This window comes from Pleurodeles waltl, chromosome 6 (genome assembly GCF_031143425.1).
Source record: "Pleurodeles waltl isolate 20211129_DDA chromosome 6, aPleWal1.hap1.20221129, whole genome shotgun sequence".
NCBI classification, from domain to species: domain Eukaryota; kingdom Metazoa; phylum Chordata; class Amphibia; order Caudata; family Salamandridae; genus Pleurodeles; species Pleurodeles waltl.
In genome coordinates, this window is record NC_090445.1 from 61,331,594 (window position 1) to 61,346,152 (window position 14,559).

The window sequence follows — 14,559 nt, forward strand, 5'->3', positions numbered from 1 at the left end:
AGAGGCAGGCAGGGCTGGGGCTCAGCCACAGTAGAGGTAGTCTTTTGAATCCTTGGGCCCTGTGAGCCTGGTGAGGGTGTGCCCAGCTTGTTGTGGTTGCTAGGCAACCCGGAGGCACCCATGCCGATTGGTGGTCCCGGCACTGACTGGATGGGAAAAGGGTTAGCCCTCTGCACTGCTGTATCTGATGCAGAAAAGGAAGTGGCCAGCCTGCATTACTGGTAGGAACAAAATGACAAGCGTGTTTTGTTTGTGGACGTGCATGAACCTATGTCATGTGTTTTATACTGGAAAGGGTAGAGCCAAAGCAGTCTTGTCTAGTGCCTTAGCCCCCCTCCGGAACGCAAACAAACTTGGCAACCCAGAAATTCTATGAAATATTTTATATAGTTTTCCTTTATAAATGACTATAAGAATTTTATTTTTATTTCATTTATCACTGAAATAGCGCTTCAAATTGCACCAAAATACACCAATGTTTTAAAACCTCTCGGGGGAGAACGCTTTTTGACATCTGGCTCGCTCGTTTTAGGAACTCGCTAGTGTTGGTTGATACGTTCTGCTTACTCCCCACCGGTTTCACATTCCACCAGCCACCCCTGAACCATGGGAACTGTGATTCTCAGTGCCATTGGGGTCAATGAGTGTGGGGCGGGATCTAAGTTCAACATTAACCATCCAGGAATTGTTTTAATTTTTTTTATTTAAATATGTATATGGAAACTTTATTTGTAACATGAAAAATGTATGGGCATGTTGTTTGCCATAGATGCCACCAACTTCGACTTCTATATTTATCTCTTTCTGTCTCTTCCTGTTTCTCTGAGTCCCACTGATTATTTGTCAGTGCTCTCCTCTACCTGTTCCCTCAGCTTGGCCCTCTGAATCCAAGCCTGTTTAGATCACACAATGTACCAGGATCTCTGGGGACTCAAATGCTTTCTGGGTAACTCCTGACCTGCATCAGCGGGAACAAGAGTGCATTCTAGGCACATTCTGAGCCCGCATCTGCAGAGAAAACAGTCTCACCATTCCTAATAATTAGGAAAAGGAAAAAATACTGGCAGTAGTAAAACAAACACTATAATGAAAGGCACATATTAACATATGTAAGCACAGAAGTCTGTAAGTTTTATTTTACTGCAAAGTTCACATAGTGGCTATCATATGAATCTACCGCTGCCCACTTGAAGTTAATGCAAGGCATCAGTCATTTTCTGAAAATCAGTAATAAGCATCAAATCACTTGTATTATTATAAATAATACAAGGGATTGACTTCACCATATAACTCTCTACACAAAATATTTAAGCTTTCAAACTACTAAGAAGTGAGAAAAACAACATATTGGTTACCTCACAGCAGTGGCGGTCTGTCATTTTAGGAGGGAGGGGGGTGGGGGGGAAGCACACTCACACTCATTCATTCACACATGCACACAAATCCATTCACAACACTCATCAACATTCAAACAGACAGGCACACACCAAACATTCATTTAAAATACACACACACACTTACCTTCAGCTTGGAGGACCTAGGAGGGTTGGGACTGCTGCCTTTCCTCTCTGGCTGACCTTAGGTCAGCTGATGTCCCAAATTCATCACAGAGTGGGATGGGGTCAGTGAGACTTCTGTCCCCATCCCATTCTGTGATGAGGTGTCAGTGATAGACACTCGCCCTGGGCGCTTCAGGGCTTAAACCTGAAGCACCCAAGTCGGAGTCAATGGATGACGCTTCCTCCTGTCACCGAGGGGGAGTTCCTCAAGGCACCTTTGCTGAGCCGAGGAGGTCACGGCCATAGGAGCTGAGACCTCTTCAGCCCAGCAATGTTCAGCTCAGGCAGCTAGGAGCCTGCGCAAATCGCGGATTTGTCACTCCTGGCTGCCTAAATTAACACGTAACAGGCAAAGGCAAGGAGATCAAAATCACACTAAATGGATACAAATCATCAGCCATTTGCAGGCACTTTATGGTGGAGGAATGATGTGCCGCTTATGCTTGTTGTCTTCAGAGCACCTTCTATAGGAAGACTGCCCTCATGGTGGGAAAAAGCTGCAAAGTCTTCAGCTGTTAGCAGCTCATCTGAAAACAGCCGAGGTCTAATGCAAGTCACATTTCAGTTCTGGTTCAAGTCCTCCTGTGATGGAGCAATTTTAGTGATGTTTGCGGGCACGTTATTTTAGCAACTAGGCCACCGCCTGTGCCCTTTAGCCTAGTAACGTTTCATTCATTTCATTTTTATGCTTTCAAATGCGCCCACATTCATGGTGATTTTTTTATTTTCCTTTATCTTGCTGTTCTTAGCTTAGGAATGTGTTAGCGTGTCAGTTCTTATTTGGTCCTTTTATTTTTAATTTATAAGCCGATACTTTTGGAGCTTTGATACACCATTTGACTACCCTTAGTCCTTATTCATTACAAATACAACATCATAATTAACAATCATCAACTAGTATCTCTAGATTCAATCATTGTCACGCACCATGACCTATTCGGCCATGAATAACCATACCTATAGTAAAAGTTAAAAATGTTTATTTCCCTAGATTAACAATGCTAATATCAAGTAAGTTAGTCTCAAAACTAAATGGTAGACATACACAAACAACACCGGTTGACCAAATCTTCTGTAGAATCTCAATTTAGCTAAAGCATTGACTAAAAAGCATTATAGAATTACAGTACAAATTAATAACAAGACTAACTGCACATTCAAAATGGTATACATCTAGGTTTAGCAAATTAACAATATCTGCGCCTTTTAATAATAATTTGTTAACATTTTCTGTGTCTCCATAATAACCTTCTGATTAGAATAGTATGTTTGGGCTTCATGCAAAACTGTTTGTCAGAAGTTAATTTGGAAAAACATCTAACTATGACTCTAGAAACAAAAGAAACAACATCTACAACCAAGACAATAGCATTTTGTTATAACTCTCCTCAATATGGATAGGCAAGCTGTGATTCTCTTCATCAGTTGAACATCCATCTGGTCATTTTCAGCAAAGGGAGTGAAAGGGAATGGCTCTGACACAGGGGACTCTAAGCAATCTGAACAATTCAAGAAGCAATCTCTAAGGGGCAGCATCTACTATTAGCTACTACCATAGAATTAAAGTTAGAAATATAAAGTTATCAGTAACTGCTCACCTTCTCAAAATAGAACCTCTACAAAGGAAATCCAAATAGATAAGGCCCGCCTCTCTTCTCCGTAAAATCAAGCTAAGTTCAAATTGGTCAGAAAATCATGTGTTTACAGTCAATCCGATAAGAATTAAATAAGAATTAAAGCCCAAATCTAAGATATAACATAACTATCTTTCACATGATCCTGTTCCCATCATCAGACTCATCAGGTAACATTCTTGTAGCAATCCATGCTCCAGTCAGTGCATCTATTGTTGGTTCCTGGGAACACTGCTGTCTCATGAATCAAACTTTACAAAGTAGCGACTGCTACAGCAAGACATTCTAGCAAACAGTTCACATGAGAAAGTTAAAGAAATCTGCTAAACGTTTGGTCAACACATTGTGAACAATTCATCTCTATTTCTCTGGACATACATTCCCACAATTTTACTCAGACTTTGCGGCTTAACATGAGGCTGTGCAAACTAGGCCCAAACCTCACTAACGTAAGGCCTATGATTAATAAACAAATATATAACATGAATCATTAATATAACATAATACTACAATTTTCTCAATTCTCTCTACACATACACTTGGAATAATAATTAATATGCGTTCTCTAAAAGCATTACGTATTAAATGACGGCCACTCAAGGGGGCACATTTTCCAAGTCGTACATTATTTTCTCTATTGGTCTAATTCTATGAAAATTCTTAACTCATAGTATTTAAAATTATTAGTATTCAATTCACTATCCCTCCTCTTATGACTAAATATGTCATCACACTTTACATCTTCCCATGCAAATTTTTGTTCACCTAAAATTTGCTTTCCCTAAAACTTTTATTTCTTCTGTCCCTTTTCCAATTTTCCCTAAAGAATCTTTCCATTTCAATTTATTTTCTCCTTCGATCCAACCTTTTCATTTTAATCACATGATACAATTTATAAATTCCCCATGCTCCAATTATACAAATCACAATAAGAAATTTCACTTGTATTATTTTCAAAAGTATCCCTTTCCCGATGTTGCCAAGCAAATTTCCCACAGAAACAAAACCTTTGCCAACCTTTTCCCAAACTCCAGGTTCTTTCAGCTCATTCAAATCAGGGCTCTTATTAGCTAGATTGTTAATTAAGCATCTGATTTCCTAAAAATCCGCCCTCCTTTGCAAAATAGATGAATAATGCAAGGCAGTTCGGAAGAGTTATAGATCTTACCACGGCCATCTCTGTATCCATTAGGACCATGGCTCCTAAGAACTTAGTCAGCATGTTATACACAATAGAAGACAACTTTTGAATTTTCAATGGATTCCGAATAACTCCCACTGAAGCAATCATTGCATCAAATATTTCTTCCTCTAGGCCAGAATAAGATTCTCTATTTTGTTTATCATGATGTAACTCAGTCATTTCAGGTACTTTATTCAGGTTCTTATGCTGAAAAATCTTTGGGAAAGCTATCCCTAAGTAGCATGTGCCATACCATCCTCTTGGAAGATGGTAATACGCATTTGGTCCACAGATTTAATAAACTCCTAAAATTGCTAGGTCTTGTCCATTTAACATACATGGTCATTTACCAGAACAGAAACACATGTCTACATTCACTTGTTCCCACAAATAACATGTCAGTTTCTAGATTTAGGCCAAAGTATACAAAGTTTCCCTATGTGGTGTGCATCTAAAGCTTATTTCCATTGCATCTTTATTTTGCTAAATGCATGATCATTCCTAAATTGCTTTTTCTCTAAGCCCTCCTCTAACTTCTCCTTTTATGCCTTTCTCCTGTCATCTGTCTGATCTAAGAAGCTCTTTTCTAAAGGTGTCAGGAAGCATGAGAGGTTGTTCCTGTGCGCATAAGCTCTGCCAAATGTCAATGTAGGTTTAAAGAATCCTCTCACCAACTCTATACTATTTTCCTTAGCTACTTTACCCAGGTACTTAGTTAACCAGAACAAACGAAAACACTACATCATGGTTTGAATAGAAGTATTGAATGTACTCCTGGTTGTAGAATCTTGTTAGTAAAAGACTGCACCTTATCCCAAAAGTAAGAGGCAAACTATGGTAAATAACTCCTTCCTCTACTGATGAAGGAATCTCTGTACACACCTAAAATTCTCCTGCATTCATCGTCTCAACATACTTACGCAATAGGCAACCGAACACATTAGAAGAAAGATCTCCTTGGTTGCTGTTTTCATGCAAATATTTCTCATCTATCCTAAGCTTATCTAATTCTGTAAGTGTAGTAGTTGTCTCTAAAGCAGAGGTATGGTTGCCCACAATCTTTTTAAGAAAAGTCAAACTCACAATCAGTACCAAACACCCTATCATGCTCTCAACGCCAAACCTATGAATTTACAGCACTTATTGCCCCTAACCTGCTCGTTGTGGTTACTCATGCTCTGTAAGAATCAGGAAGTAGAATGAAAAGTGTGACTATGCTGCAGAAGGCAAAAACAAAATTCTTATTTAGCAGTTATTTACAGCTTTCAGTCTTTCTTCCAGGACACTTTGGCCCTCATTCCAACCCTGGCGGTCGGTGTTAAAGCCGCGACCATACCGCCGACAGGCTGGCGGTCCAAAAAATGGAATTCTGACCCTGGCGGTTACCGCCAACAGAGACCGCCGCTTCAACACTCCGACCGCCACGGCGGTACAAACAAACAGCCTGGCGGTCACCGCCAACAGCCCGGCGGGAGACAATGTACCGCCTACCCGATAACGACCCACCAATCCGCCACCTTTTCCGGGGCGGGAGCCCCGCCGATAAAAACACGGCGGATACAGACTACGAACGGGAAAACGCTCACCTCCACATACTCCACGCGAGATTCCGGCAGTATGGAACCCGAGTTACAGGTCATCCCCGCACTCCTATACCTGCTCCTGTACCAGGAGCACACCCGGCGGCGCGGAAGACATCGTGAGTACTGCACCTACGACACAGGGGAGGGAAAAGATTACCGGCACACGACCAACCAACCCACACCCACTACAACACACACATCAATGCATTCCCACAGATCACTGTCACAACCCACAAACCCCCCCCTCCGAAATAATGCAAAGACCAAAAGAAGAGATCTTAAACGGGCAGATATATTGAAAAATGGACAGCAGTAATCCAAATAAATAAATAAACTATGTACAAAATATATACATCTACTATATGTAGTCCAACCACTGTCCGTGGACCACAGGGGTCCTGAGCAAAGGGGCAAGGCCCAGTCCCACGACAAGAACTCCACGGAGAGAACACTGCAGGGGCATCAGAAAGAAAAAAGGACAGGCACCTCAGGGGGAAGGGAAGGGGGGGCACCTCAGCCACTTGAGTACACGACGCCAGATCCACGAGGGGACTCCATGACCACTGGCCCATCCTGGGAGAGCAAAGCCACAGTCCATACAGTCCATACAGTGGGTGGCCTGCCCACTGGGCCATCCTGGGGAGTGCAAAGCCACAGTCCATACAGTCCATACAGTGGGTGGCCTGCCCACTGGGCCATCCTGGGGAGAGCAAAGCAAAGCCACAGTCCATACAGTCCATACAGTGGGTGGCCTGCCCACTGGGCCATCCTGGGGAGAGCAAAGCCACAGTCCATACAGTCCATACAGTGGGTGGCCTGCCCACTGGGCCATCCTGGGGAGAGCAAAGCCACAGTCCATACAGTCCATACAGTGGGTGGCCTGCCAACTGGGCCATCCTGGGGAGTGCAAAGCCACAGTCCATACAGTCCATACAGTGGGTGGCCTGCCCACTGGGCCATCCTGGGGAGTGCAAAGCCACAGTCTAAACAGTCCATAACAGACTCCACTGCCACTGGAGGAGGCATGTTGGCCAGAGGACATCCTGCAGCCCTGCCTGAGACAGATCCTGCCCTGCCACGTCTGCCAAGGGGCCAGCGGTTCTTGCCTGGAAGGGCCCAGTTCAGCGGTTCTTGCCTGGAAGGGCCCAGTTCAGCGGTTCTTGCCTTGAAGGGCCCAGTTCAGCGGTTCTTGCCTTGAAGGGCCCAGTTCAGCGGTTCTTGCCTTGAAGGGCCCAGTTCAGCGGTTCTTGCCTTGAAGGGCCCAGTTCAGCGGTTCTTGCCTTGAAGGGCCCAGTTCCGCGGTTCTTGAGACGGCGGTCCCCAGCGGAGCGGTGCTGGAGACGGCGGTGCCCAGTTCAGCGGTTCTTGCCTTGAAGGGCCCAGTTCAGCGGTTCTTGCCTTGAAGGGCCCAGTTCAGCGGTTCTTGCCTTGAAGGGCCCAGTTCAGCGGTTCTTGAGACGGCGGTCCCCAGCGGAGCGGTGCTGGAGACGGCGGCCATTCTATGGCCAACTGCTCATTGCCTGGTGGTGCCCTCCTGGGCAGCGGGGATGGTGCTCCTTCAATGCCCACCTGGGCTGTGGGAGGTGGGGCCCTCCTGGCCAGCAGGGCTGGGTCCTCCCTGGGCAGCGGCTATGGGGGTGGTGGGCTCTCCCTGGGCAGCTGTGACGGTTCCTCCCTGGGCAGCGGCTATGGGGGTGGTGGGCTCTCCCTGGGCAGCTGTGACGGTTCCTCCCTGGGCAGCGGCTATGGGGGTTGTGGGCTCCTCCTGGGCAGCTGTGACGGTTCCTCCCTGGGCAGCGGCTATGGGGGTGGTGGGCTCTCCCTGGGCAGCTGTGACGGTTCCTCCCTGGGCAGCGGCTATGGGGGTTGTGGGCTCCTCCTGGGCAGCTGTGACGGGTCCTCCATGGGCAGCAGGCCTGCTGCCTGACTTCTCCGCCTTGCTGCCCTTGCCCTCCTTAGTCGGGAGTCTGTGGCCCTTTCCTCCCTTTGGAGCTGTGGCTGTTGACGGTGGCTGGCTAGTGTCCTGGGGGGATATAGAACCCGGGCTCCTGCGGCGGCCCTTCCGCCTTCTGCTCCTCTTCCCAGGGGGTGGGCTGCCTGTCCCCTTGCTGCTGGGCGAAGATCCAGACATGCGGGCTGGTGGGCTCCAATACCCCTGCACCCTTGTCATGGGGGCTGCAGGGCTGGTAGTGGCTGAGGTGCTCTTCTTACCCCGACGAGAAGGAGGGGGGGGCTCAGGGTCAGGAAAGAAGTTAGCAGTAGCGAGAAAGATTTTCTTGGGACAATGGAGAGTGGTAGGTACAGTGGGAATGGGAGTGGAGGGAGAGGATGTGGTTGTAGGTGAGTCACGTTTGCTGTCTTTGGGTGCAGGTGCAGGAGGGATAGGCTGTCGTGAGGTGGATGGCTGTTGGGTGGGTGGGTGGCTGCGTTTGTGTGGTGTGGAAGAGGGGGTGACAGACACAGTGGGAGAGGACACAGGGGACGTGTAAATGGCAGTGGGGGTGGTGACTGCACGTGTGCGGACTGTACTGGAGGGTGTGCTGGTGATGGAAACACTGGCTGATGGTGAGGTGAATGAAGGTGTGAGTGTAGACGTCACAGGGAGGGAGGAGGGAGACGAGGAGGTGGGGGTCACAGAGGTGGTAGTGACTGTTGGCATGTCTGCATCGGAATGTTGCTTGTGTGAATGTCTGCGTGATCTGTGGTGCTTATGTTTGGATGAGCTGCTCTTGGGTGTTGAGGTGTGTGCAGGCTGGTCTGATGGTGTGGGTGGGACAGGCAGAGGAACAGGAGACTGGGAGGAGGGAGTTAGTAGAGGGAGGCAGGAGACAGGGACAATGGCTGCCGTCAGTGCTGAGGCCAGAGCCTGGAACGATCGCTGATGGGCAGCCTGACCCGAATGAATGCCCTCCAGGTACGCATTGCTGCGATGAACCTCCCTCTCCACCCCCTGGATGGCATTCAAAAGGGTAGACTGCCGAACAATGAGCGTTCGGAGGAGGTCAATGACCTCCTCACTGAGGGCAGCGGGGGTAACAGGGGCAGGGCCTGAGGTGCCTGGGGCGAAGGAGATGCCTGGCTTCCTGGCAGAGCGGGCACGGGGCGAATGCTGAGGGGCTGCTGGGAGGGCGGAGATGGTGCGCTGGGTGGCGGCTGTACCTGTAATGGCGGGGGGCACGGATGTTGCCACCACCGCAAGGGAGCTCCCTTCCGAGGACGTGTCCGTGTCGCTGCAGGCTCCAGTCGTCCCCGTTGTGGAGCTCCCCTCGCCCTCCGTCTCACTGGTCCAGTCAGACTCTGTGGCATGGCCCTCCTGGGCCATGTGAGATGCAGCTCCCTCCTGCCCCGATGCCACTTCTCCTCCGCCTGATGATGCTGATGCACACAAGCACAGAAAGACAAACAAAAAGGGGGGGGGGAGAGAGAAATAAAGAGATTTTGAGTACATGGATCACCGGTACAGTTAGCGGACATGACAGACACAGATGCCCCCTGCACTAAGTTGCGCACTTGGGGTCCGCTACGCATTCCGTGGAACATGCCCTACACGCCTAGAGTTGACAACTGCACCCATGGATGACACGGCCCTGGGATGGCTGTACTGGCACACTACTGAGGGTGGTGGCTGGGGACACAGGGGCTTACGGGGGTGCCCAGCCTACAGATATCGCCCTGGCCTAGGGGGACCCACAGCCCTCCTCCCCCACCCAGACACCTCCACTGCGCGACAACAGAGTAGATTATGCTTGTACTCACCCCCTTGTGTCTGCTGTGCTGCCCTCACGCGCCCATCCAAATCAGGGTAGGCCACCGCCAGGATCCGGAACATCAGGGGGGTCAGTTGACGGCAGGCACCCCGCCTACGTTGGGAGGCCATCCCCAGCAGAGACTCGGCGGTCTTCTTGGTCCCGCGGCAGATGTCCTCCCACCTCTTGCGGCAGTGGGTGCCCCGTCGATGGTGGACCCCCAGGGTCCGGACTTCCTTGGCGATGGCACGCCAAATCCCGATCTTCTCATGGGCGCGGACCTATGTGACACGTACAGGGAGGGAGAAATACCACGTTCAAGTTTGTCTGCATTTTCGTTGCCAGTGGCCCAACGCCCCCCATCCCGCCAGGCCCCCCGCCAGGCCCCCCGCCAGGCCCAACATGCCCCCCATCCCCGCCAGGCCCCCCGCCATGCCCCCCCGCCAGGCCCAACATGCCCCCCATCCCCGCCATGCCCCCCGCCAGGCCCAACATGCCCCCCATCCCCGCCATGCCCCCCGCCAGGCCCCCGCCAGGCCCAACATGCCCCTCATCCCCGCCAGGCCCCCCGCCAGGCCCAACATGCCCCCCATCCCCGCTATGCCCCCCGCCAGGCCCCCCGCCAGGCCCAACATGCCCCCCATCCCCGCCAGGCCCCCCGCCAGGCCCAACATGCCCCCTATCCCCGCCAGGCCCCCCGCCAGGCCCAACATGCCCCCCGCCAGGCCCCCAAGCCAGCCAGTGGCCCCAAATCCATATTGAATTAAACTCACTTGTTGGTCTGGAGGACCGTAGAGTAGCGCATACTGGGGGAGGACCCCATCCACAAGTTTCTCCAACTCTTCTCCAGTGAAGGCAGGGGCCCTTTCCCCAGTCGCAGCAGCCATTGTCCCTTCCAGACCGAGGTCACAGCAACACTTGCAGTATAGGTCCTCTCCTGTGAAAGTTCAAGTCGCAAGTGAATAAGTAGATAGAAAATGGCGGTCACGCCCGCGGCGGTGCGTACCGCGGCGGGGCGTACCGCCACCGCCGGCGCACTTCGCCATTGGCTCCTGATACCCATAGGCTTCAATGTTATCCAATGCGGCTTCGCGCCGCGGTCTTCGACCGCCTACCGCCACGGTGTGCCACGCCAGCGCATTGACCTCACATCCCATTGTCACACTTCACAGGTCAGGCAGCCGCCATTTCGAGGGTCCACATGGCTCAATTTCAACTGCGTCACACAGGCCTAGGCCTTGCATAGCCACTCATACACGCCATTCACTGCATAGAGAATCGTTTACTGTGCAAGCTGTGAGTACGTACCTGTGGGTTGCTTGACTGTGTGCTCCATGTTGTCCTTCCTAGGCACCGTCCGCTGGGTTTGGCGAGGAGAAGGAGGAATCCTCCCGTGTACAGACCGCTGGTGGACCTGTCGACAATGGAAGCACGCCACATTATCCTGACCTACCGGCTTGACCGTGCCACTATACATGAACTGTGTGCCCAGCTGGAGCCCGACCTGATGTCCCCCATCCGCCAACCCACAGGGATTCCCCCTCTGGTGCAGGTCCTGTCAGTACTCCATTTCTTGGCAAGTGGGTCATTTCAGACAACAGTGGGAATTGCTTCTGGGATGTCTCAGCCCATGTTTTCGAAGGTGTTATTCAGAGTGTTGTCTGCCCTGATGAAATACATGAGGAGCTACATCCTTTTCGCTGAGGTGGGCGAATTGGCTACAGTGAAGGGTGATTTCTATGCCCTTGGACATATTCCCAACGTCATTGGTGCCATTGATGGGACCCATGTGGCTTTGGTTCCCCCCCAAGAAAGTGAGCAGGTGTACAGGAACAGGAAAAGTTACCGTTCTATGAACATCCAGGTGGTGTGTTTGGCTGACCAGTACATCTCCCATGTCAATGCCAAATTCCCTGGGTCAGTGCATGACGCCTACATCCTAAGGAATAGCAGCATCCCTTACGTGATGGAACAGCTAGAGAGACACCGTGTATGGCTATTGGGGGACTCTGGGTACCCCAACCTGTCGTGGCTACTGACCCCAGTAAGGAATCCCCGGACCAGGGCAGAGGAACGGTACAATGAGGCCCATGGGCGTACTAGGAGGGTGATCGAACGCACCTTCGGCCTCCTAAAGGCCAGGTTTCGGTGCCTGCATATGACAGGTGGATCCCTAATGTACTCACCTAAGAAGGTGTGTCACATCATCGTGGCCTGCTGCATGCTTCACAACCTGGCTTTGCGCCGCCAGGTGCCTTTCCTGCAGGAGGATGGTCGAGACGGTGGTGTTGTGGCAGCTGTGGAACCTGTGGAGAGTGACGAGGAGGAAGACGACGGGGCTGAAACAGACAACAGGGACAGAATCATTGCACAGTACTTCCAATAGGACACAGGTAACAATTCAAACATAATTTAGTAAATGTAAACTACTCTCCTGCATCTCTGCTGCCTGTCTATTTGCCCCAGTGTATGATGACTGAGTTGTGGCTTTTCCCTCCCTATTTCAGATCTGGGGTCCCCACTACGAGTCCTGTGCTTCGTTTCCCCATGGACTACAGCTTTGTGGCAGCGGTTTGTTGACTTCACTATGTACAAGGACATATTTGCACTGTCATGTCAATTACAATATTTTGAAATCACAGCCAGACTCCAGATAGTTTTGTGCAAAATAGGTGTTTATTTCAGTGCTCAAAATGGGATGGGTGGTTTCAAGTGGGTGGGGGCTATGGTGAAGGAATGTCCATGGCAGAGTCCAGAGTAACAGTCACACAGGTGCATTGTCCAGAGGCCTGTGGAGAGATGGAGCATGGGCAGTTCAAGGATGGACAGGGTGACAATGTGGGACAGTGGGATGACATCAGGTGGTATCCTTTGCTGGCGGGGGTCTTGACATCCTACTCTGTCTTCTTGCGAGATCTCAGGGCCCTCTTGCGGGGTGGTTCTTCTCCTGCAGGAGGTGGGGGTCTGGTGGGCTGCTGTTGTGCGGGGGCCTCCTGTCCACTAGCGCCGGCGGAGGTGGTTGGCTGTTCTTGGTCCAGGCTAGTGGCAGGGGCCCTTTGTTGTTGTTGAGTGTCCGTCCTGGTGTTGATGAGTTCCTGCAGCAGCCCTACCATGGTAACCAGGGTGGAGGTGAGGGCTCTGATGTCCTCCCTGTACCCCCGATAGTGTTCCTCCTGCAGTACCTGGATCTCCTGGAACCTGGCCAGTACCGTCGCCATCGTCTCCTGGGAGCGGTTGTATGCTCCCATGATGGTGGTGAGGGCCTCGTGGAGAGTGGGTTCCCTGGGCCCGTCCCCCCCCTGTCGCACAGCTGCCCTCCCAGTTCCCCTGTTTCCCTGGGCCTCTGCCCCCTGGCCGGTGTGCCCACTACCACTGCCCCCAGGTCCCTGTTGTTGTTGGGGTGGTGGGTTATCCTGGGTGCCCTGTATTGGTAGACACACCGCTGATTGACGCGCCCTGGAGACAGAGGCATGGGCCCGCTGGGTGGGAGCTGTGCTGGTGTTCCCAGAGGGGTTTGGGTCTGTAGTGGCCTGTGGCTGTCTGAGGGGAACCGACTGTCCAGAGGTCCCCGATGGTCCGGGCTGGTCATCAGTGTCCAGGTCGACAGAGCTGCTGTCATCGCTGACGGCCTCTTGGGTGGGGGGTGTGGAGAATTCTGGGCCCTCCGTGGCGGTGTGTTGGCGGTCGGGTCCTGCAGGGGTATAGAGGTATGGTTATGGTTTCAATGTGTGCCATATGGGTGTATCTGTGGGTTCCCGTGTCCCCAAGTGCTGGCATTCGTGTGTGGGGGCTTTGGTGAGGGTGGCTTGTGGGGGGGATGTGTATATGCATTGGGCATGCTTTGGTGATGGGTGTCCATGCTTAGTGGACGCATGCAGGCCTAGGTTTTGGGATGTGTGGGTTGTGATGGTGAGACATTGGCAGGGAATAGGTGTGCTGGGGGTGTGGGTGAGGATGGTGGTGGGGGTGAGGATGGTGGTGGGGGTGAGGATGGTGGTGGGGGTGAGGGTGGGGGTGAGGATGGGGGTGGGGGTGAGGATGGGGTTCGAGGATGGGGGTGAGGGTTGGGGTATGATTTGGCATGCAGGTGGGGGGGAAGCAGTATTGAAGCTTCAACTTACCAGAATCCATTCCTCCGCCGACTCCTGCGAGGCCGTCAGGATGCAGGATGTTCAAGACTTCCTCCTCCCATGTTGTAAATTGTGGGGGTTGAGGTGGGGGTCCTCCGCCAGTCTTCTGCACGGCGATGTTGTGCCTGGATACCATGGAACGCACCTTCCCCGTAGGTCGTTCCATCGCTTCCTGATGTCTTCCCGATTTCTGGGGTGCTGTCCCACAGCGTTGACCCTGTCGACAATCCTCTGCCATAGCTCCGTCCTCCGGGCAATGCTGGTGTATTGGACCTGTGTGCCGAAGAGCTGGGGCTCTACCCGAACGATTTCCTCCACCATGACCCTGAGTTCTTCGTCTGAGAAGCGGGGGTGTCTTTGGGGTGCCATGGAGTGGTGTGTATGATGTGTGGGGTGGAGTATGTGTAGTTAAGTGTGTTGAGTGTGGTGGTGTGTGTTGTTTTGTGTGTGGATATTGTGTGGGTGATGGTGTAGTGTGCCTCTGTGTGATGGTGTTCTATGATCGCTGCTGTGTCTCTCAGTGCTTCTTTTTGGATTTTGGTCGAAGGGGTTTGTGGGTGATGTGGGTGTGTGTTTTATATTGTATTGTGTGTGTGGGAGTGGTGTGTGTATGTGTATCAGGTGTGTGGAATTCAAATCGTCCAATGTTGCTGAGTTTTGTTCGTTTGTGTGTATTCTGACCGCGGCGGTGTGTACCGCCAATGGAAAACCGCGTTTGAAAGAC